At 41.5% G+C, this 22,028-nt stretch overlaps 1 non-coding gene across 1 annotated transcript; it reads right to left on the bottom strand.

Annotated features, from left to right (window-relative positions):
• Window positions 1-2,611: 2,611 nt before the first annotated feature.
• On the bottom strand, window positions 2,612-2,683 carry trnac-gca (transfer RNA cysteine (anticodon GCA)). The gene has a single exon. It is a non-coding gene; the product is annotated as a tRNA-Cys (tRNA).
• Between the last annotated feature and the right edge of the window lie 19,345 nt (window positions 2,684-22,028).

The raw sequence follows: 22,028 nt of genomic DNA, 5'->3' as shown, positions 1-22,028 counted from the left end.
TGCTGTTTTTTTCACCTGCAGAGATAAACAAAGAGAGAAGCATGGCGTGTGTTTGTGGAGAGGTCCGTCAGCCAGTGAGTCAGCAAGCCATCCAGCCAGTCAGTGAGAGCCTTATGGAATAATGAGTCCCCATTGTTCTGAAGCTTAGATTTTTTTAAAATCGCTTTGAAACTATTTTCACAAGTATGTGGCACATTTTCACAACTCTTAGTACAAAATCAATCAAATGCAACTTAATGATAACTTTTAATTTAGTAGTTTTAACTACCAGTTAATCCAATAGCAAACAATGCAAGATACGTGTTTCAAATCGCCCTTTGAAGTGCTGAAAGTAATATGCTACAGTACTGTAAATTATAGTAGATTACACAGTTCACAGTAGGTAATGCTAGGTAACATTACCTAGCAAAATTGACAGAAAAGCTATAGTTTCCATAATATCTATCCAATATGTGATCAACGAAGACATTCTCTACAATCGTTTATGCAATTCTTTTCTTTTTTTAATCCATCAGATATAATTACGACATAGTTGTACTGTCTGTAAAAAAAAATATATATAAATTAAATAAAACAAATTAAATGAAAAATAAATCAATGTTAAGGGTTAAGCATGCATTAACTTGCATCAAGCCTGTCTTGAGCATTTGGCCATAAATTCTCACACCACATCACAATGAATGTCCTCATTGTTCATGCACTCACCATTTCCACCACTGCCCACTCCTGTTGGTTGGGCAGCACATGGCCACGACCACCACCCTGGGGTCTTCTATCAATTCTGAGGGTAAAACAGAGTGTACTGTCAATAGATCACGTTACAGTATTATTACAGTAAGTTTTGTGAATTTGCATTCTGTCATTTAATGTAAATGTAATGGTTGAGCATTGTGCATATCCTGCAGACTTACTGCTTTTCTTGCTGAAATGTTCTCAGGATCAAATTGACATGGTCAACGACAAAAACGCGGACGACATCAGGCAACAGTTTCCTGCCGTCTGCTTCCCTCTCTCTGATGTTCACCTCTTAGATGTGGCCCACCTCTTTGAGGGGCCCCTTGTCCACGAGCTCTTTTGATTTCTTCCTCTGCCTTGCTGTCTATTCTGCTCCATGTTGAAAGAAATATCAAGTGGTTCACACACGCCCTTTTAAATGGTGACCAAATGTGGTTACCACTATGTGGAATCAATTAGCAATAACCAGTAGTCATTATGTATGGTTATCAGGTATCATACATGTCATTTGGATGTTTATACTTTACAAACACACTTTTTTTCTGTAGTTCTCAAAATCCATATACAGTATAGTAGACAAACCAGTTTACAATCTATAGGTTTACTTAACGGTTAAGTGATTAACCAGTAAGAGCAGTTGGATTAAGTGATAGTTAAGTGTATTTAAACAAATGAGAAGAGAGTCATGTGTATTGTGAGCATTGCATTGGGAAAGGCAATGACTTTATATGAAAGCTATTTCTTGATGAAACACGGATTAGGTGTGGTGAAAAAGTTACTATGTGATTTTTTTTATGTGTTGTACTTAGTCAATGGAAAATGTGCTTAAAGTTTTGAAAAAAAAAAACTTTTTGATGATCTGTTTTGAGTTATGGGATGGACCACAAGTGTTAGACTTTTCTTCAGGCAGGTCAATGTGTGCATGTGTATCACCAAATGTTTATCCACCCCCGAGACTGTTATGGAAAACAGTAAAAAACCTCTGAAACGTTTTACTGCAGCATACTGTAAATGATGATGAATTCTGAAAAAATGTCTGTATTTCAAATGGTACTGTAATTCCACTCCACAGAATATAGTACCGTACTGTACCGTATCTTTGGAGGGCAAAAAACATTTGACCACTAGTGGTTGCATGGTATTGTTGTTTTGGTCTCATTAACATATTTTGAGGTGTGCCTTGTAGGAGGCCATATTCATTTGCACGTGTGTGTGAGAATACTGTACCAATTAACTCCTATGGTGGTTATAATGCCCCATCAATTTAAAATGTATAGTGGACATATTAGAGTAGCATGGTTGAGCAGTAAATGGTCATTTCTTTGTTAATTGTTTATTTTTTCTTATGATTTGATTAACTTAAGTTGAATTTATTTTTTATTGTTTATAATTTAAGTTTAACTGAATTTGATGTTACATTTTTACAACCAAATAACTGTACCTGAGCACAGTTTGGAAGCCTTTGTTAAGGCCTCTAGAAGTGCAAGCGATATAAAACACTGCATATTAATTAATACACTGTACTGTGTAAACACTTTACCGAGCAGCCAACCTGCTTGAACCAATCCCTTGTAATTAAAGTAAAATATGGGACATACAAACCCTTCCCCTCAATGAATTGAATTAGTTCTGATTACGGTAGCATTGACCTTTTTACCGTATAATACAGTGCATTTTACGCTATTGGACTGTGTGTCATTAGACAGTGCTTGCTTTGATACCATATTTATATTACAGTAACTATTGAGATATTAAATACATAACTTTACTTGCCACAAGCTGCCTGTAAATCACCATCAAATTTACAGTAACCCTTTTACAGTGTACTGTTGTCTTGTATTTTTGATAGGTAATTAGGAAAATCTAAGAGAAAATGAGGGGGCACCCGGATTTGAACCAGGGACCTATTGATCTGCAGTCAATTGCTCTACCACTGAGCTATACCCCCTGTTGAAATCTTGCTGCAAACAGAATTGTTATCATTACGTCGTTGGGTTTAGGCCAGGGCCATGTGATCACAACTACCAGGCCAGTGCACCACCCTCTTTTCATTCTTTCAGGCTCAGGTCACTTCAGTGTGCTTGTCAGGACACAGAGTTCTCACAGACAAAACAATCAGGTTGTTGTGGCTGAGTGGTTTAGGTGATGGACTGGAAAGCCAAAATAAAATAAAATAAAATAAACTAAAGTAAAGAAACAAAACACAAAGTAACACAAAATAACAATGTGTGGGGATACAGATAAGGTCATTTGTACATGTAGGTAAAGGTGGGTAAAGTGACTATGCATAGATAATAAACAGCAAGAAGCAGCAATATAAAAACACATGAAGTGGCAAAAGACAGAAATAACTGCACAACTCTCATCTCCTTCCCCCTCACTCCCTACCTTTAACATCAGTGGTGTTCCCCTCAAAGTGGTACCCCATTTCACCACCCTAGGTGCTTCTCTCTCCCCGAAGTCCACACTCTGTCAATAGAGTCTCTGCTTCCTTTGGACGCCATCGTGCCAGGATCTTTAAAAAATCGAAACCCCAAGACCCAAACCAAGGTGGCAGTATACAATGCTGTTTGTTTCTCCACCCTGCTTTATGTCTCAAAGACCTGGACCCCGTATAGGCGCCACATCAAAATCTTGGAAGCCTTCGACATCAGGTGCCTCCAATGCATCTTTGGGATAACCTGGTAGGACAGATTATCCCATAATGAGATTTCGTCGACCTGTATCGAAGCAAGCTAAACGGCTAATCCGAATGCCTGAACACTGCCTCCCACGCCGAGTTCTCTACAGCCAACTGAGTGCAGCCAAACGCTCTGCGGGAGGTCAAACAAAAGCACTTTAAAAGGCCACAGCATGGACCCGCTGAAGCACTGCAACATTGATCCCTCAAGCCTGGAAACCCTTGTATTCGACAGGTCCACCTGGCAGTCCACCTGTGCCAGGGAGGTTCAGCACCTGGAAGGTGCCATCCTATAGAAGAGAAGTGAGAAACGCACCCAGAGTCTCCAACGCGGAGCTGGAATCACGCTATCGGAATTCCAACATACGTGTCCCACCAGCAGCAGATTATGCGGCTCCCGCAACGGCCTCCACAGCCACATGAAGTGGCATCAGGGCCAGAAGCGTTGATCCCAACCACCCCTACCCCAATCACAAGAGGAGCATTTGTTATCATTGTCAACGATGGACAATTTGTGTGTGTGTGCGTGTGTGTGTGTTCTCATTGAACGTTTACCCATCTCTAGCAGACTAAACTCCACTCCATGGCGAAGGATGTTTATGATGAACTTCACCAACAGAGTGGAGCAGAGACCAGGCGTGGTGGAATCTAGCTCTGACAACATTGGTTAATTCTTTAAAAATATATATTCAATGAAACACCGATGTATAAGGAAACTTAAGGAAACTTCGTAGGAAGAAGGAACACTCAAGAACACAGTTCTATAGGTCTATTGTCAAAGACCTCTTCGCAAAGGAAAAGTGCGGAATCCTAAAAAAACTCCAAAGCCAGAACTGGAAGAACATCTGGAAAAAGGTCCACCAGGACATAAAAAGGCAGATAATCATCCCACATGACATCCCACCTATTCAACCACCAGAATTCAATCTGGACACTGACCCTCCAAAATGGAAGGAAGTAGAGAACGTTGTCCGAAGAGCAAGAGCGGCCTCGGCTCCTGGGCCTAATGGTGTACCATACAAGCTCTACAAGAACGCCCCGGATGTTCTACACTTTCTTTGGAGGCTCATGAGGATAGTGTGGCAGAAGGAAATGATACCAAAGGCATGGCGAATGGCTGGTGGTGTGCTAATCCCGAAAGAGAAGGATGCAACAGACATCAGTCAATTCCGACCAATCTCCCTTCTCAACATCGAAGGGAAGATCTTTTTCAGTATAATAGCACAGAGGCTGTCCACTTATCTGGAAAGGAACAAGTACATTGATACATCTGTACAGAAAGCAGGCATTCCTGGTTTCTCTGGTTGCCTGGAACATACTAGTATGATTTGGCACCAGATCAAAACAGCTCAGAAGGCCAAGAGAGACCTCTGTCATCTTCCTTGACCTGGCCAATGCCTTTGGCTCAGTTCCCCATGAACTCCTCTGGGAATCCTTCAACATTTTCCACGTACCAGAACCCATCACTTCACTGGTAAAGGCCTATTTTCAAGACCTGCAATTGTGTTTCACAACACCTGACTTCACAACAACATGGCAGCGTTTGGATGTAGGCATAATGGCAGGCTGTACAATTTCCTGGCCTTCACTATGGCCATGGAAGTCATCATCAGGGCATCGACATGGGTGGTCGGCGGTAAGAGAGAACTAAGGAAGGGCTCTGTCTCCCACCTATCCGAGCATACATGGATGACATGACTACACTGACCACCACTGCAGCATGCACCAGGCGGCAACTTGCAAAACTGCAGAATAACATCAAGTGGGCACGGATGAAAATCAAGCCAAGCAAATCTCGAAGCATCTCCATAGTCAAGGGACAGCTTAAAGATGTGAGGTTCTGCATTGGAGATGACCCGATACCAACGGTGTCTGAGCAACCCGTCAAGAGCCTGGGTAGATGGTACAACGAAAGCCTCTGGGATAAAGATCAAGTGCAGCAAGTAAGGCAGGACATCGCCGACGGTCTTGAGAACATCAACAAGACCCTACTGCATGGGAAGCTCAAGCTTTGGTGCCTACAGTTTGGACTTCTCCCCCGGGTAATTTGGCCACTCACCATCTATGAGGTCCCAATAACAACAGTGGAGAAGATGGAGCGAACCATTACCTCATACGTGAAGAAATGGCTGGGTATCCCACGATGCCTGAGTAACATCGGCCTCTATGGCAAAGGGGTCCTTGAACTACCTCTTACAAGTCTAACGGAGGAGTACAAGTGCTCTAAAGTAAGACTTCAGATGACATTGAAGGACTCCAAAGACCAGACCATTAGCAAGGCTGCACCTCCCCTACAAACTGGACGGAAATGGACATCATCCAAGGCTGTGCAGCAAGCAACATCAGCCCTGAGACACCAAGACATTGTGGGGAATATCCAGCATGAAAGAGGAGACTTTGGCCTGGCAGCAAGCAAACCAACGCTCCATAAGGCAACAACATCTGAACGCAGGAAGCTGGTGGTCGAGGAGGTGTGCAGACAGGAGGAGACTGCAAGAGGTGCAAAGGCTGTCTCTCTTGCTAAACAAGGGCAATGGACGTGGTGGGAAGGCCCGGAGAGGAGAAAGATCAACTGGAGTGAGCTTTGGCAAATGGAGACAAGCAACATCAGCTTCATCATAAGAGCTGTTTATGATGTGCTTCCATCACCAAAAAATCTACATCAATGGTATGGTGAGGACCCGACCTGCCCCCTCTGCCCAGCTCCAGCGACTCTCAGGTATATAATGACAGGTTGCAAGACCAGCCTCTCACAAGGCCGCTACAGCTGGAGGCACAATCAGGTCCTCAAGAGCCTGGCTGCAGCGCTTGAGACCAAGAGGAGTGCAACCAATTCATTACTTCCAAAAATAAGCAATCCCGTCAAAACAACAACATTCATCCGGGAGGGACAGAAAAGGCCCAAGTATCCTCCTACGAATCCAGAAACTGGACACCTAGCCATGGCCCGGGACTGGAAGATGCTTGTCGATATTCGCGAGCAACTCATTTTTCCACCTGAGATTGCTTCTACCAACCTTAGGCCAGACATGGTACTCTGGTCCCCTTCATGAAAGGCTGTGTACATCATAGAGCTCACAGTCCCGTGGAAAAAACTCTGTTGAAGAGGCCTATGATCGTAAGAAACTGCATTACACAGAGTTGGCAGCAGACGCAACTCAGCGTGGCTGGAATGCAAAAGTCTGGCCAGTTAAAGTGGGATGCAGAGGATTCGTGGCTTCTTCCGCCATCAGGTTGCTGAAAGAACTTGGAATCCATGGACAGGCTCTGCGGCAGACCGTCAGAGCAGTTTCTCAAGCAGCTGAAAGAGGCAGCCAGTGGATCTGGATCAAACGGAAGGACCCTTGCTGGGCTATAACTTCATGACCCCCACCTGAGAACCCAATTCAGATCCCTCCAACTTGAGGAGGGCATATGAGATATGCGGTCAGCTGTAGGGCTGGCTCAGGGAAGAGGACGCCCCTGCCTTGCATAGTCCCATGGGACATCTTAATTGGGCATGGGACACAAGCTAAGGCTTGATCACCCTTTAGCCGGCCACCTTTGATGAGGGTGTTTAGTGATTAAAGGCTGAAACACCCACTGATTCGAAGGCACACTTCTGAGGATGTGTCCCAAAATGGACATCTTAACCCAGTATAAGAAATAAACCTCCCATGCCAATCTGTCAACATCACGGCAAATCTCATGTGAGTGCATTCCATCTATTGGCACAATGGGCAGTTGTTAACATCTCGTCCTGTGTTTTATGATTATTTGTCCTCTGTAGTTCTTGCCTTTCTTCTTTTGCTGAAATCTATATTTTTTCAATAAATGTTTGTCAAATACACCACTGACTTTTTGCTAATTTCTGTTTCTTGAAGATCAAATCGTATTAGTCACATGCGCCGAATACAACAGGTAGACCTTACAGTGAAATGCTTACTTACGAGTCCCTAACCAACAGTGCAGTTTAAAAAATATGGATAAGAATAAGAGATAAAAGTAACAAGTAATTAAAGAGCAGCAGTAAAAAAAATAACAGTACAGGGGGTTCCCGGTACAGAGTCAATGTGCGGGGGCACTGGCTAGTTGAGGTAGTATGTACATGTAGATAGAGTTCATTAAAGTGACTATGCATAGATGACAACAGAGAGTGGCAGTGGTGTGGAGAGGGGAGGGGGCATTTGACTAGAGTTCAGGAGTCTTATAGCTTGGGGGTAGAATCTGTTTAGAAGCCTCTTGGACCTAGACTTGGCGCTTACCGCTTACCGCATGGTAGCAGAGAGAACAGTCTATGACTAGGGTGGCTGGAGTCTTCGACAAATTTTAGGGCCTTTGACACCGCCTGGTATAGAGGTCCTGGATGGCAGGAAGCTTGGCCCCAGTAGTGTACTGGGCTGTTCGCACTACCCTCTGTAGTGCCTTGCGGTCGGAGGCCGAGCAGTTGCCATACCAGGCAGTGATGCAACCAGTGCTCTCGATGGTGCAGCTGTAGACACCTTTGAGGATCTGAGGACCCATGCCAAATCTTTTCAGTCTTCTAAGGGGGAATAGGTTTTGTCGTGCCTGATTCATGACTGTCATGGTGTGCTTGGACCATGATAGTTTGTTGGTGATGTGGACACCAAGGAACTTGAAGATCTCAACCTGCTCCACTGCAGCCCCGTCGATTAGAATGAGGGCGTGCTCGGTCCACTTTTTCCTGTAGTCCACAATCTTCTCCTTTATCTTGATCACGTTGTGGGAGAGGTTGTTGTCCTGGCACCATATGGCCAGGTCTCTGACCTCCCCCCTATAGGCTGTCTCATTGTTGTTGGTCATCAGGCCTACCGCTGTTGTGTCATCTGCAAATTTAATGATGGTGTTGGAGTAGTACTTGGCTGTGCAGTCTTGAGTGAACGGGGAGTACAGGAGGGGGCTGAGCACACACCCAAGGGGCCCCTGTGTTTAGGACCAGCGTGGCGGATGTGTTGTTACCTACCCTTACCACCTGGGGGCGGCCCGTCAGAAAGTCTAGGATCCAGTTGCAGAGGGAGGTGTTTAGTCCCAGGGTCCTTAGCTGATTGATGAGCTTTGAGGGCACTATGGTGTTCAACGCTGAGCTGTTGTCAGTGAATGGCATTCTCACATAGGTGCTCCTTTGGTCCAGGTGGAAAGGGCAGTGTGGAGTGCAATAGCGATGGCATCATCTGTGGATCTGTTGGGGCGGTATGCAAATTGGAGTGTGTCTAGGGTTTCTGGGATGATGGTGTTGATGTGAGCCATGTCCAGCCTTTCAAAGCACTTCATGGCTACAGACATGAGTGCTACGGATCGGTAGTCATTTAGGCAGGTTACCTTAGTGTTTGTTACCTTAGTGTTCTTGGGCACAGGCACTATGGTGGTCTGCTTGAAGGTATTACAGACTCGTACAGGGAAAGGTTGAAAATGTCAGTGGAGACACTTGCTAGTTGGTCAGCGCATCCTCGCAGTACACGTCCTGATAATCCATCAGGCCCTGCGGCCTTGTGAATGTTGATCTGTCTAAAGGTCTTACTCACATCAGCTGCAGAGATTGTGATCACACAGTCTTCCGGTACAGCTGGTGATCTCATGTATGTTTCAGTGTTATTTGCCTCGAAGCAAGCATAGAAGTAGCTTAGCTCGTCAGTAGACTTGTGCCACTGGGCAGCTCTCGGCTGTGCTTCCCTTTGTAGTCTGTAATGGTTTGCAGGCCCTGCCACATCCGACGAGCGTCAGAGCTCGTCGTTTAGTACGACTGGATCTTAGTCCTGTATTGACGCTTTGCCTGTTTGATGGTTCGTCGGAGGGCATAGCGGGATTTCTTATAAGCTTCCGGGTTAGAGTTCCGCTCCATGAAAGCAGCAGCTCTAGCCTTTAGCTCAGTGTGGATGCTGCCTGTAATCCATTGCTTTAGGTCGTGTTATGTATGTGCGGTCACTGTGGGGTTGACGTCATCGATGCACTTAGTGATGAAGCCAATAACAAATGTGATGTACTCCTCAGTGCCATTGGAGGAATTGCGGAACATATCCCAGTCTGTGCTAGCAAAACAGTCCTGTAGCTTAGCATCAGCTTCATCTGACCACTTTTTTATTGATCTAGTCACTGGTGTATCCGGCTATAATTTTTTGCTTGTAAGCACGAATCAGGAGGATGAATTATCGTCAGATTTGCCAAATGGAGGGCGAGGGAGAGCTTTCTATGCATCTTTGTTCGTGGAGTGTAGGTTGTCCAGAGTTATTTTCCCTCTGGGTGCACATTTAACGTGCTGATAGAAATTTGGTGAAACTGATTTAAGTTTCCCCGCATTAAAGTCCACGGCTACTAAAGAAAATCGTATTTTTTGTCACATACACATGGTTAGCAGATGTTAATGCGAGTGTAGCGAAATGCTTGTGCTTCTAGTTCTGACCATGCAGTAATATCTAACAAGTAATCTAACAATTTCACAACAACTACCTTATGCACACAAGTGTAAAGGAATGAATAAGAATATGTACATAAAGATATATGAATGAGCGATGGCCGAACAGTATAGGCAAGATGCAGTAGATGGTACAGAGTACAGTATATACAGTGGGGCAAAAAATGATTTTGTCAGCCACCAATTGTGCAAGTTCTCCCACTTAAAAAGATGAGAGAGGCCTGTAATTTTCATCATAGGTACACTTCAACTATGACAGACAAAATGAGAAAAAAAAATCCAGAAAATCACATTGTAGGATTTTTAAGGAATTTATTTGCAAATTATGGTGGAAAATGAGTACTTGGTCACAAACAAGCAAGATTTCTGGCTCTCACAGACCTGTAACTTCTTCTTTAAGAGGCTCCTCTGTCCTCCACTCGTTACCTGTATTAATGGCACCTGTTTGAACTTGTTATCAGTATAAAAGACACCTGTCCAGAACCTCAAACATTCAGATTCCAAACTCCACTATAGCCAAGACCGAAGAGCTGTCAAAGGACACCAGAAACAAAATTGTAGACCTGCACCAGGCTGGGAAGACTGAATCTGCAATAGGTAAGCAGCTTGGTTTGAAGAAATCAACTGTGGGAGCAATTATTAGGAAATGGAAGACATACAAGACCACTGATAATCTCCCTCGATCTGGGGCTCCACACAAGATCTTACCCCGTGGGGTCAAAATGATCACAAGAACGATGAGCAAAAATACGAGAACCACAGGGGGGACCTAGTGAATGACCTGCAGAGAGCTGGGACCAAGGTAACAAAGCCTACCATCAGCAAGGGCACTGAAGATGAAATGTGGCTGGGTCTTTCAGCATGACAATGATCCCAAACACACCGCCCGGGCAACGAAGGAGTGGCGTCGTAAGAAGCATTTCAAGGTCCTGGAGTGGCCTAGCCAGTCTCCAGATCTCTACCCCATAGAAAATCTTTGGAGGGAGTTGAAAGTCTGTGTTGCCCAGCAACAGCCCCAAAACATCACTGCTCTAGAGGAGATCTGCATGGAGGAATGGGCCAAAATACCAGCAACAGTGTGTGAAAACCTTGTGAAGACTTACAGAAAACGTTTTTGCAAACAAAGGGTATATAACAAAGTATTGAGATAAACTTTTGTTATTGCGCCGCCCGAACACGGAGAGGGACCAACTTCGGCAGAAGTCGTGACAACTCCACTAACAACACATTGGAGAAACAGCAAAAACCTGAAGCTAATCAGAACGAGCCCTCAATCATACAATGCCACGCCCCAAGCAAAGATAAGGACAGGGATTCAAAGGATATTTTCTACTGCTAGGTTCTAATTCTCGGACTAAAAAACTCAACGGACATTATGAAAGCTTTAACCAAGTTTATTCTTCCCAGAGGATCAACAGCTGCATTCAGACAAAGACATTCACACAAGCACTGATATTTAACCCTTCCTCATCGGCTGATTCTTCTCCTACATATCTGTACAAACATCGTTCTTTACTGCTAGGCAGGGCACTAGTGATACGGGCCATAAACTTTTATTTATCCCTTAATTAAGGTGACCTGACCTGACCTCAAACCCTCCTCCATCACTAATCCATGGCTCTCTCCCCTTATCAATGCCTGCCACATGTATTCGCTTCCCTGCACTCAACACATTCCAAGCTTAATTGCACACACTATATTCCTTCCTCCTATAACCATTCACTTCTGGTGTAGACCCTCTAAACCTCAGCCCTCCCTCAGTGACATGAATAAGTATATTTCATATTCGCAGAACCCAACACTACCATGGACTACAAAACACGTTGGACAAGCAGAAGGAGAAACGTAACAATACTCATGGTAGATTTCAATGCTAAGATAGGAGCAGACAACAGTGGCATTGAGGAAATCATGGACTCGGCGAGATTAATGAGAATTGGGAGATGTTTGCAAACATATGCGCATCAAACAAGCTTGTCAACGGAGGGAGTGTTTCCCCATAAGAGAATACACAAAGCAACATGGATCTCCCCAGACCAGAGGACAGAGAATCAAATAGATCACATTTGTATTGTGCAGACGTTTAGGAAATCAATGCAAGACATTTAGATGAAGATTTTATTTGGGATCCCTTTGCCCGATGCCAATGGCGAAAGCTAGTCTTCCTGGTGTCTGACACAACTAAATAGACACTACAGACAAATAGACCAAAATGTACATACATTTCAAAACATTTACATAGACATTATAGACTTACACCATACATTACTACATATACATATTCCTTAAATAGGTTATGGGTCAGCTCGGGGGGGAGGCATTGTGTTGTTTTATTAGTATTTTAAAGCTAATATTGCTGTTTGCCTGAGTAATTTGAGATGAAAGGGAGTTCCTTGTGATCATGGCTCCATATAACATTGTGCATTACATTGAATTAATCTGGATTTGGGGACTGTGAAGAGGCCCCTGGTGGCATGTCTCGTGTGGTAAGTATATCGGTCAAAGCTATATGGAAGTTGATTATACAGACAATTTGGAATTAAACACAATATTTCACAAAAAAAACTAGAATTGATGCAGTCAGTATCTCCTCCACATTGAGACTGACATTAATTTATTATTTTTTATTTTTTTATTTCACCTTTATTTAACCAGGTAGGCTAGTTGAGAACAAGTTCTCATTTGCAACTGCGACCTGGCCAAGATAAAGCATAGCAGTGTGAACAGACAACACAGTGGAGTAAACAATTAACAAGTCAATAACACAGTAGAAAATAAGAGAGTCTATATACATTGTGTGCAAAAGGCATGAGGAGGTAGGCGATTAATTACAATTTTGCAGATTAACACTGGAGTGATAAATGTTCAGATGGTCATGTACAGCTAGAGATATTGGTGTGCAAAAGAGCAGAAAAGTAAATAAATATAAACAGTATGGGGATGAGGTGGGTAAAATTGGGTGGGCCATTTACCGATAGACTATGTACAGCTGCAGCGATCGGTTAGCTGCTCAGATAGCAGATGTTTGAAGTTGGTGAGGGAGATAGTGTTGACATCAGCCCAAAGTGTACATTGAAGGGCAAGACATGCTGTTCTGTTCTGGGCCAGCATACAGGTTCAAAGGAGAGTGGATGCAGCCTACTACCACTACCTGGTTTTGGCTAAGATAAGGCTGAAACTTAAGAAGATCTGGGCACCAAAGAACAGAAGAATGCATTACAACGTGTACCTCCTAAAGGAAAAGGTGTTTTGCATCATGTTCCGAAAACCATGTTCCGAAAACCACCACAGAATGCTTGTTGTTGAATGGCCATTAACAGATAACCCAATAAAAAGCACTTACTGCAGATAAAACCAGTCAATGCTTTTGTTTGGGTTGCTGTTGTGGCATGTAGGTACATGTAGTCTCATTAAAAAGTGTTTTCTGTCATTCAATGCAGAATCATACTCCAACTTAATAGCACTTTCTGTTGTGTGATAAAAGAAAGGTGCTCAAGTTGAAGTAGAATTCAGCATGTTCAAGAGCAGAGCTTAGTGGCAAAACAGTTATGGCTACCCTAAAGAGAAGCACTTATTCTTCCAGCAAAAAATGTATACTTCCATTTAAGGTAACTTTAATGTGAAGCTAGGAGATTAACCATGTTCAGAAGTGCACCACAGAATGCTTGTTGTCGAATGGCCATTAACAGATAACCCAACAAAAAGCACTTACTGCAGATAAAACCAGTCAATGCTTTTGTTTGGGTTGCTGTTGTGGCATGTAGAGTCTCATTAAAAAGTGGTTTCTGTAATTCAATGCAGAATCATACTCCAACTTAACATCACTTCCTGTGCCTGATAAAATAAAGGTGCAACAGTTGAAGTAGATTTCAGCATGTTCAAGAGCAGAGCCTAGTGGCAAAACACAGTTATGGCTACCCCAAAGAGAAGCACTTATTCTTCATAGCCAAAAATGTATGCTTCCATTTAAGGTAACTTTAATGTGAAGCTAGGAGGAAAACCATGTTCCGGAATGCACCACATAATGCTTGTCGAATGGCCATTAACAGATACCCAAACAAAAAGCACTTACTGCAAAGAAAACTGGTCAATACTTTTGTCAGGGTTGCTGTTGTGACATGCAGGTACACATAAAAAAGAAATTGCTGTAATTCAATAGAGAAATTATTAATGCTGAATGAAAATGCAGTGTGTGATTAGGGAGAAATAAAGCAGGTAACACATGAAAGCAGTTTATGTAGTCTTTCTTGGTGTTCAAGAGCAGAACCTAGTGGCAAAACACAGTTATGGCTACCCTAAAGAGAAGCACTTATTCTTCCAGCAAGAAATGTATGCTTCCATTTAAGGTAACTTTAATGTGAAGCTAGGAGATTAACCATGTTCAGAAGTGCACCACAGAATGCTTGTTGTCGAATGGCCATTAACAGATACCCAAACAAAAAGCACTTACTGCAAAGAAAACTGGTCAATACTTTTGTCAGGGTTGCTGTTGTGACATGCAGGTACACATAAAAAAGCAGTTGCTGTAATTCAATAGAGAAATTATTAATGCTGAATGAAAATGCAGTGTGTGATTAGGGAGAAATAAAGCAGGTAACACATGAAAGCAGTTTATGTAGTCTTTCTTGCTATTCAAGAGCAGATCCTAGTGGCAAAACACAGTTATGGCTACCCTAAAGAGAAGCACTTATTCTTCATAGCCAAAAATGTATGCTTCCATTTAAGGTAACTTTAATGTGAAGCTAGGAGGAAAACCATGTTCCGAAAAGCACCACAGAATGCTTGTTGTTGAATCGCCATTAACAGATAACCCAACAAAAAGCACTTACTGCAGATAAAACCAGTCAATGCTTTTGTTTGGGTTGCTGTTGTGGCATGTAGGTACATGTAGAGTCTCATTAAAAAGTGGTTTCTGTAATTCAATGCAGAATCATACTCCAACTTAATAGCACTTTCTGTTGTGTGATAAAAGAAAGGTGCTCAAGTTGAAGTAGAATTCAGCATGTTCAAGAGCAGAGCTTAGTGGCAAAACACAGTTATGGCTACCCCAAAGAGAAGCACTTATTCTTCCAGCAAAAAATGTATACTTCCATTTAAGGTAACTTTAATGTGAAGCTAGGAGATTAACCATGTTCAGAAGTGCACCACAGAATGCTTGTTGTCGAATGGCCATTAACAGATAACCCAACAAAAAGCACTTACTGCAGATAAAACCAGTCAATGCTTTTGTTTGGGTTGCTGTTGTGGCATGTAGGTACATGTAGAGTCTCATTAAAAAGTGGCTTCTGTAATTCAATGCAGAATCATACTCCAACTTAACATCACTTCCTGTGCCTGATAATATAAAGGTGCAACAGTTGAAGTAGAATTCAGCATGTTCAAGAGCAGAGCCTAGTGGCAAAACACAGTTATGGCTACCCTAAAGAGAAGCACTTATTCTTCATAGCCAAAAATGTATGCTTCCATTTAAGGTAACTTTAATGTGAAGCTAGGAGGAAAACCATGTTCCGGAATGCACCACATAGTGCTTGTCGAATGGCCATTAACAGATACCCAAACAAAAAGCACTTACTGCAAAGAAAACGGGTCAATACTTTTGTCAGGGTTGCTGTTGTGACATGCAGGTACACATAAAAAAGAAGTTGCTGTAATTCAATAGAGAAATTATTAATGCTGAATGAAAATGCAGTGTGTGATTAGGGAGAAATAAAGCAGGTAACACATGAAAGCAGTTTATGTAGTCTTTCTTGGTGTTCAAGAGCAGAACCTAGTGGCAAAACACAGTTATGGCTACCCTAAAGAGAAGCACTTATTCTTTCAGCAAGAAATGTATGCTTCCATTTAAGGTAACTTTAATGTGAAGCTCGGAGAAAAACCATGTTCCGAAAACCACCACAGAATGCTTGTTGTTGAATCGCCATTAACAGATAATCCAATAAAAAGCACTTAATGCAGATAAAACCAGTCAATGCTTTTGTTTGGGTTGCTGTTGTGGCATGTAGGAGGTACATGTAGTCTCATTAAAAAGTGGTTTCTGTAATTCAATGCAGAATCATACTCCAACTTAATAGCACTTTCTGTTGTGTGATAAAAGAAAGGTGCTCAATTTGAAGTAGAATTCAGCATGTTCAAGAGCAGATCCTAGTGGCAAAACACAGTTATGGCTACCCCAAAGAGAAGCACTTATTCTTCCAGCAAAAAATGTATACTTCCATTTAAGGTAACTTTAATGTGAAGCTAGGATATTAACCATGTTCAGAAGTGCACCACAGAATGCTTGTTGTCGAATGGCCATTAACAGATACCCAAACAAAAAGCACTTACTGCAAAGAAAACTGGTCAATACTTTTGTCAGGGTTGCTGTTGTGACATGCAGGTACACATAAAAAAAGCAGTTGCTGTAATTCAATAGAGAAATTATTAATGCTGAATGAAAATGCAGTGTGTGATTAGGGAGAAATAAAGCAGGTAACACATGAAAGCAGTTTATGTAGTCTTTGTTGGTACTCAAGAGCAGAGCCTAGTGGCAAAACACAGTTATGGCTACCCTAAAGAGAAGCACTTATTCTTCATAGCCAAAAATGTATGCTTCCATTTAAGGTAACTTTAATGTGAAGCTAGGAGGAAAACCATGTTCCGAAAAGCACCACAGAATGCTTGTTGTTGAATCGCCATTAACAGATACCCCAACAAAAAGCACTTACTGCAGATAAAACCAGTCAATGCTTTTGTTTGGGTTGCTGTTGTGGCATGTAGGTACATGTAGAGTCTCATTAAAAAGTGGTTTCTGTAATTCAATGCAGAATCATACTCCAACTTAATAGCACTTTCTGTTGTGTGATAAAAGAAAGGTGCTCAAGTTGAAGTAGAATTCAGCATGTTCAAGAGCAGATCCTAGTGGCAAAACACAGTTATGGCTACCCCAAAGAGAAGCACTTATTCTTCCAGCAAAAAATGTATACTTCCATTTAAGGTAACTTTAATGTGAAGCTAGGAAGAAAACCATTTTCCGAAAAGCACCACAGAATGCTTGTTGTTGAATCGCCATTAACAGATAACCCAACAAAAAGCACTTACTGCAGATAAAACCAGTCAATGCTTTTGTTTGGGTTGCTGTTGTGGCATGTAGGAGGTACATGTAGTCTCATTAAAAAGTGGTTTCTGTCATTCAATGCAGAATCATACTCCAACTTAATAGCACTTTCTGTTGTGTGATAAAAGAAAGGTGCTCAAGTTGAAGTAGAATTCAGCATGTTCAAGAGCAGAGCTTAGTGGCAAAACACAGTTATGGCTACCCCAAAGAGAAGCACTTATTCATCCAGCAAAAAATGTATACTTCCATTTAAGGTAACTTTAATGTGAAGCAAGGAGATTAACCATGTTCAGAAGTGCACCACAGAATGCTTGTTGTCGAATGGCCATTAACAGATAACCCAACAAAAAGCACTTACTGCAGATAAAACCAGTCAATGCTTTTGTTTGGGTTGCTGTTGTGGCATGTAGGAGGTACATGTAGTCTCATTAAAAAGTGGCTTCTGTAATTCAATGCAGAATCATACTCCAACTTAACATCACTTCCTGTGCCTGATAATATAAAGGTGCAACAGTTGAAGTAGAATTCAGCATGTTCAAGAGCAGAGCCTAGTGGCAAAACACAGTTATGGCTACCCTAAAGAGAAGCACTTATTCTTCATAGCCAAAAATGTATGCTTCCATTTAAGGTAACTTTAATGTGAAGCTAGGAGGAAAACCATGTTCCGGAATGCACCACATAGTGCTTGTCGAATGGCCATTAACAGATACCCAAACAAAAAGCACTTACTGCAAAGAAAACGGGTCAATACTTTTGTCAGGGTTGCTGTTGTGACATGCAGGTACACATAAAAAAGAAGTTGCTGTAATTCAATAGAGAAATTATTAATGCTGAATGAAAATGCAGTGTGTGATTAGGGAGAAATAAAGCAGGTAACACATGAAAGCAGTTTATGTAGTCTTTCTTGGTGTTCAAGAGCAGAACCTAGTGGCAAAACACAGTTATGGCTACCCTAAAGAGAAGCACTTATTCTTTCAGCAAGAAATGTATGCTTCCATTTAAGGTAACTTTAATGTGAAGCTCGGAGAAAAACCATGTTCGAAAACCACCACAGAATGCTTGTTGTTGAATCGCCATTAACAGATAATCCAATAAAAAGCACTTAATGCAGATAAAACCAGTCAATGCTTTTGTTTGGGTTGCTGTTGTGGCATGTAGGAGGTACATGTAGTCTCATTAAAAAGTGGTTTCTGTAATTCAATGCAGAATCATACTCCAACTTAATAGCACTTTCTGTTGTGTGATAAAAGAAAGGTGCTCAATTTGAAGTAGAATTCAGCATGTTCAAGAGCAGATCCTAGTGGCAAAACACAGTTATGGCTACCCCAAAGAGAAGCACTTATTCTTCCAGCAAAAAATGTATACTTCCATTTAAGGTAACTTTAATGTGAAGCTAGGATATTAACCATGTTCAGAAGTGCACCACAGAATGCTTGTTGTCGAATGGCCATTAACAGATACCCAAACAAAAAGCACTTACTGCAAAGAAAACTGGTCAATACTTTTGTCAGGGTTGCTGTTGTGACATGCAGGTACACATAAAAAAGCAGTTGCTGTAATTCAATAGAGAAATTATTAATGCTGAATGAAAATGCAGTGTGTGATTAGGGAGAAATAAAGCAGGTAACACATGAAAGCAGTTTATGTAGTCTTTGTTGGTACTCAAGAGCAGAGCCTAGTGGCAAAACACAGTTATGGCTACCCTAAAGAGAAGCACTTATTCTTCATAGCCAAAAATGTATGCTTCCATTTAAGGTAACTTTAATGTGAAGCTAGGAGGAAAACCATGTTCGAAAAGCACCACAGAATGCTTGTTGTTGAATCGCCATTAACAGATACCCCAACAAAAAGCACTTACTGCAGATAAAACCAGTCAATGCTTTTGTTTGGGTTGCTGTTGTGGCATGTAGGTACATGTAGAGTCTCATTAAAAAGTGGTTTCTGTAATTCAATGCAGAATCATACTCCAACTTAATAGCACTTTCTGTTGTGTGATAAAAGAAAGGTGCTCAAGTTGAAGTAGAATTCAGCATGTTCAAGAGCAGATCCTAGTGGCAAAACACAGTTATGGCTACCCCAAAGAGAAGCACTTATTCTTCCAGCAAAAAATGTATACTTCCATTTAAGGTAACTTTAATGTGAAGCTAGGAAGAAAACCATTTTCCGAAAAGCACCACAGAATGCTTGTTGTTGAATCGCCATTAACAGATAACCCAACAAAAAGCACTTACTGCAGATAAAACCAGTCAATGCTTTTGTTTGGGTTGCTGTTGTGGCATGTAGGAGGTACATGTAGTCTCATTAAAAAGTGGTTTCTGTCATTCAATGCAGAATCATACTCCAACTTAATAGCACTTTCTGTTGTGTGATAAAAGAAAGGTGCTCAAGTTGAAGTAGAATTCAGCATGTTCAAGAGCAGAGCTTAGTGGCAAAACACAGTTATGGCTACCCCAAAGAGAAGCACTTATTCATCCAGCAAAAAATGTATACTTCCATTTAAGGTAACTTTAATGTGAAGCAAGGAGATTAACCATGTTCAGAAGTGCACCACAGAATGCTTGTTGTCGAATGGCCATTAACAGATAACCCAACAAAAAGCACTTACTGCAGATAAAACCAGTCAATGCTTTTGTTTGGGTTGCTGTTGTGGCATGTAGGAGGTACATGTAGTCTCATTAAAAAGTGGTTTCTGTAATTCAATGCAGAATCATACTCCAACTTAACATCACTTCCTGTGCCTGATAAAATAAAGGTGCAACGGTTGAAGTAGAATTCAGCATGTTCAAGAGCAGAGCCTAGTGGCAAAACACAGTTATGGCTACCCTAAAGAGAAGCACTTATTCTTCATAGCCAAAAATGTATGCTTCCCTTTAAGGTAACTTTAATGTGAAGCTAGGAGGAAAACCATGTTCGGGAATGCACCACATAATGCTTGTCGAATGGCCATTAACAGATACCCAAACAAAAAGCACTTACTGCAAAGAAAACTGGTAAATACTTTTGTCAGGGTTGCTGTTGTGACATGCAGGTACACATAAAAAAGCAGTTGCTGTAATTCAATAGAGAAATGATTAATGCTGAATGAAAATGCAGTGTGTGATTAGGGAGAAATAAAGCAGGTAACACATGAAAGCAGTTTATGTAGTCTTTCTTGGTATTCAAGAGCAGAACCTAGTGGCAAAACACAGTTATGGCTACCCCAAAGAGAAGCACTTATTCTTTCAGCAAGAAATGTATGCTTCCATTTAAGGTAACTTTAATGTGAAGCTAGGAGAAAAACCATGTTCCGAAAATCACCACAGAATGCTTGTTGTTGAATCGCCATTAACAGATAACCCAATAAAAAGCACTTAATGCGGATAAAACCAGTCAATGCTTTTGTTTGGGTTGCTGTTGTGGCATGTAGGAGGTACATGTAGTCTCATTAAAAAGTGGTTTCTGTCATTCAATGCAGAATCATACTCCAACTTAATAGCACTTTCTGTTGTGTGATAAAAGAAAGGTGCTCAAGTTGAAGTAGAATTCAGCATGTTCAAGAGCAGAGCCTAGTGGCAAAACACAGTTATGGCTATCCTAAAGAGAAGCACTTATTCCTCATAGCCAAAAATGTATGCTTCCATTTAAGGTAACTTTAATGTGAAGCTAGGAGGAAAACCATGTTCCGAAAAGCACTACAGAATGCTTGTTGTTGAATCGCCATTAACAGATAACCCAATAAAAAGCACTTACTGCAGATAAAACCAGTCAATGCTTTTGTTTGGGTTGCTGTTGTGGCATGTAGGTACATGTAGTCTCATTAAAAAGTGGTTTCTGTCATTCAATGCAGAATCATACTCCAACTTAACATCACTTCCTGTGCCTGATAAAATAAAGGTGCAACGGTTGAAGTAGAATTCTGCATGTTCAAGAGCAGAGCCTAGTGGCAAAACACAGTTATGGCTACCCTAAAGAGAAGCACTTATTCTTCATAGCCAAAAATGTATGCTTCCCTTTAAGGTAACTTTAATGTGAAGCTAGGAGGAAAACCATGTTCGGGAATGCACCACATAATGCTTGTCGAATGGCCATTAACAGATACCCAAACAAAAAGCACTTACTGCAAAGAAAACTGGTCAATACTTTTGTCAGGGTTGCTGTTGTGACATGCAGGTACACATAAAAAAAGCAGTTGCTGTAATTCAATAGAGAAATTATTAATGCTGAATGAAAATGCAGTGTGTGATTAGGGAGAAATAAAGCAGGTAACACATGAAAGCAGTTTATGTAGTCTTTCTTGGTATTCAAGAGCAGAGCCTAGTGGCAAAACACAGTTATGGCTACCCTAAAGAGAAGCACTTATTCTTCATAGCCAAAAATGTATGCTTCCATTTAAGGTAACTTTAATGTGAAGCTAGGAGGAAAACCATGTTCCGAAAAGCACCACAGAATGCTTGTTGTTGAATCGCCATTAACAGATAACCCAACAAAAAGCACTTACTGCAGATAAAACCAGTCAATGCTTTTGTTTGGGTTGCTGTTGTGGCATGTAGGAGGTACATGTAGTCTCATTAAAAAGTGGTTTCTGTCATTCAATGCAGAATCATACTCCAACTTAATAGCACTTTCTGTTGTGTGATAAAAGAAAGGTGCTCAAGTTGAAGTAGAATTCAGCATGTTCAAGAGCAGAACCTAGTGGCAAAACACAGTTATGGCTACCCCAAAGAGAAGCACTTATTCATCCAGCAAAAAATGTATACTTCCATTTAAGGTAACTTTAATGTGAAGCTAGGATATTAACCATGTTCAGAAGTGCACCACAGAATGCTTGTTGTCGAATGGCCATTAACAGATAACCCAACAAAAAGCACTTACTGCAGATAAAACCAGTCAATGCTTTTGTTTGGGTTGCTGTTGTGACATGTAGGAGGTACATGTAGTCTCATTAAAAAGTGGTTTCTGTAATTCAATGCAGAATCATACTCCAACTTAACATCACTTCCTGTGCCTGATAAAATAAAGGTGCAACGGTTGAAGTAGAATTCAGCATGTTCAAGAGCAGAGCCTAGTGGCAAAACACAGTTATGGCTACCCCAAAGAGAAGCACTTATTCTTTCAGCAAGAAATGTATGCTT

The sequence above is a fragment of the Oncorhynchus keta genome, chromosome 5 (assembly GCF_023373465.1).
Source record: "Oncorhynchus keta strain PuntledgeMale-10-30-2019 chromosome 5, Oket_V2, whole genome shotgun sequence".
Classification (NCBI taxonomy): domain Eukaryota; kingdom Metazoa; phylum Chordata; class Actinopteri; order Salmoniformes; family Salmonidae; genus Oncorhynchus; species Oncorhynchus keta.
The sequence above is the reverse complement of the archived record's forward strand: the minus strand, read 5'-3'. Positions and strand labels throughout refer to the sequence as shown.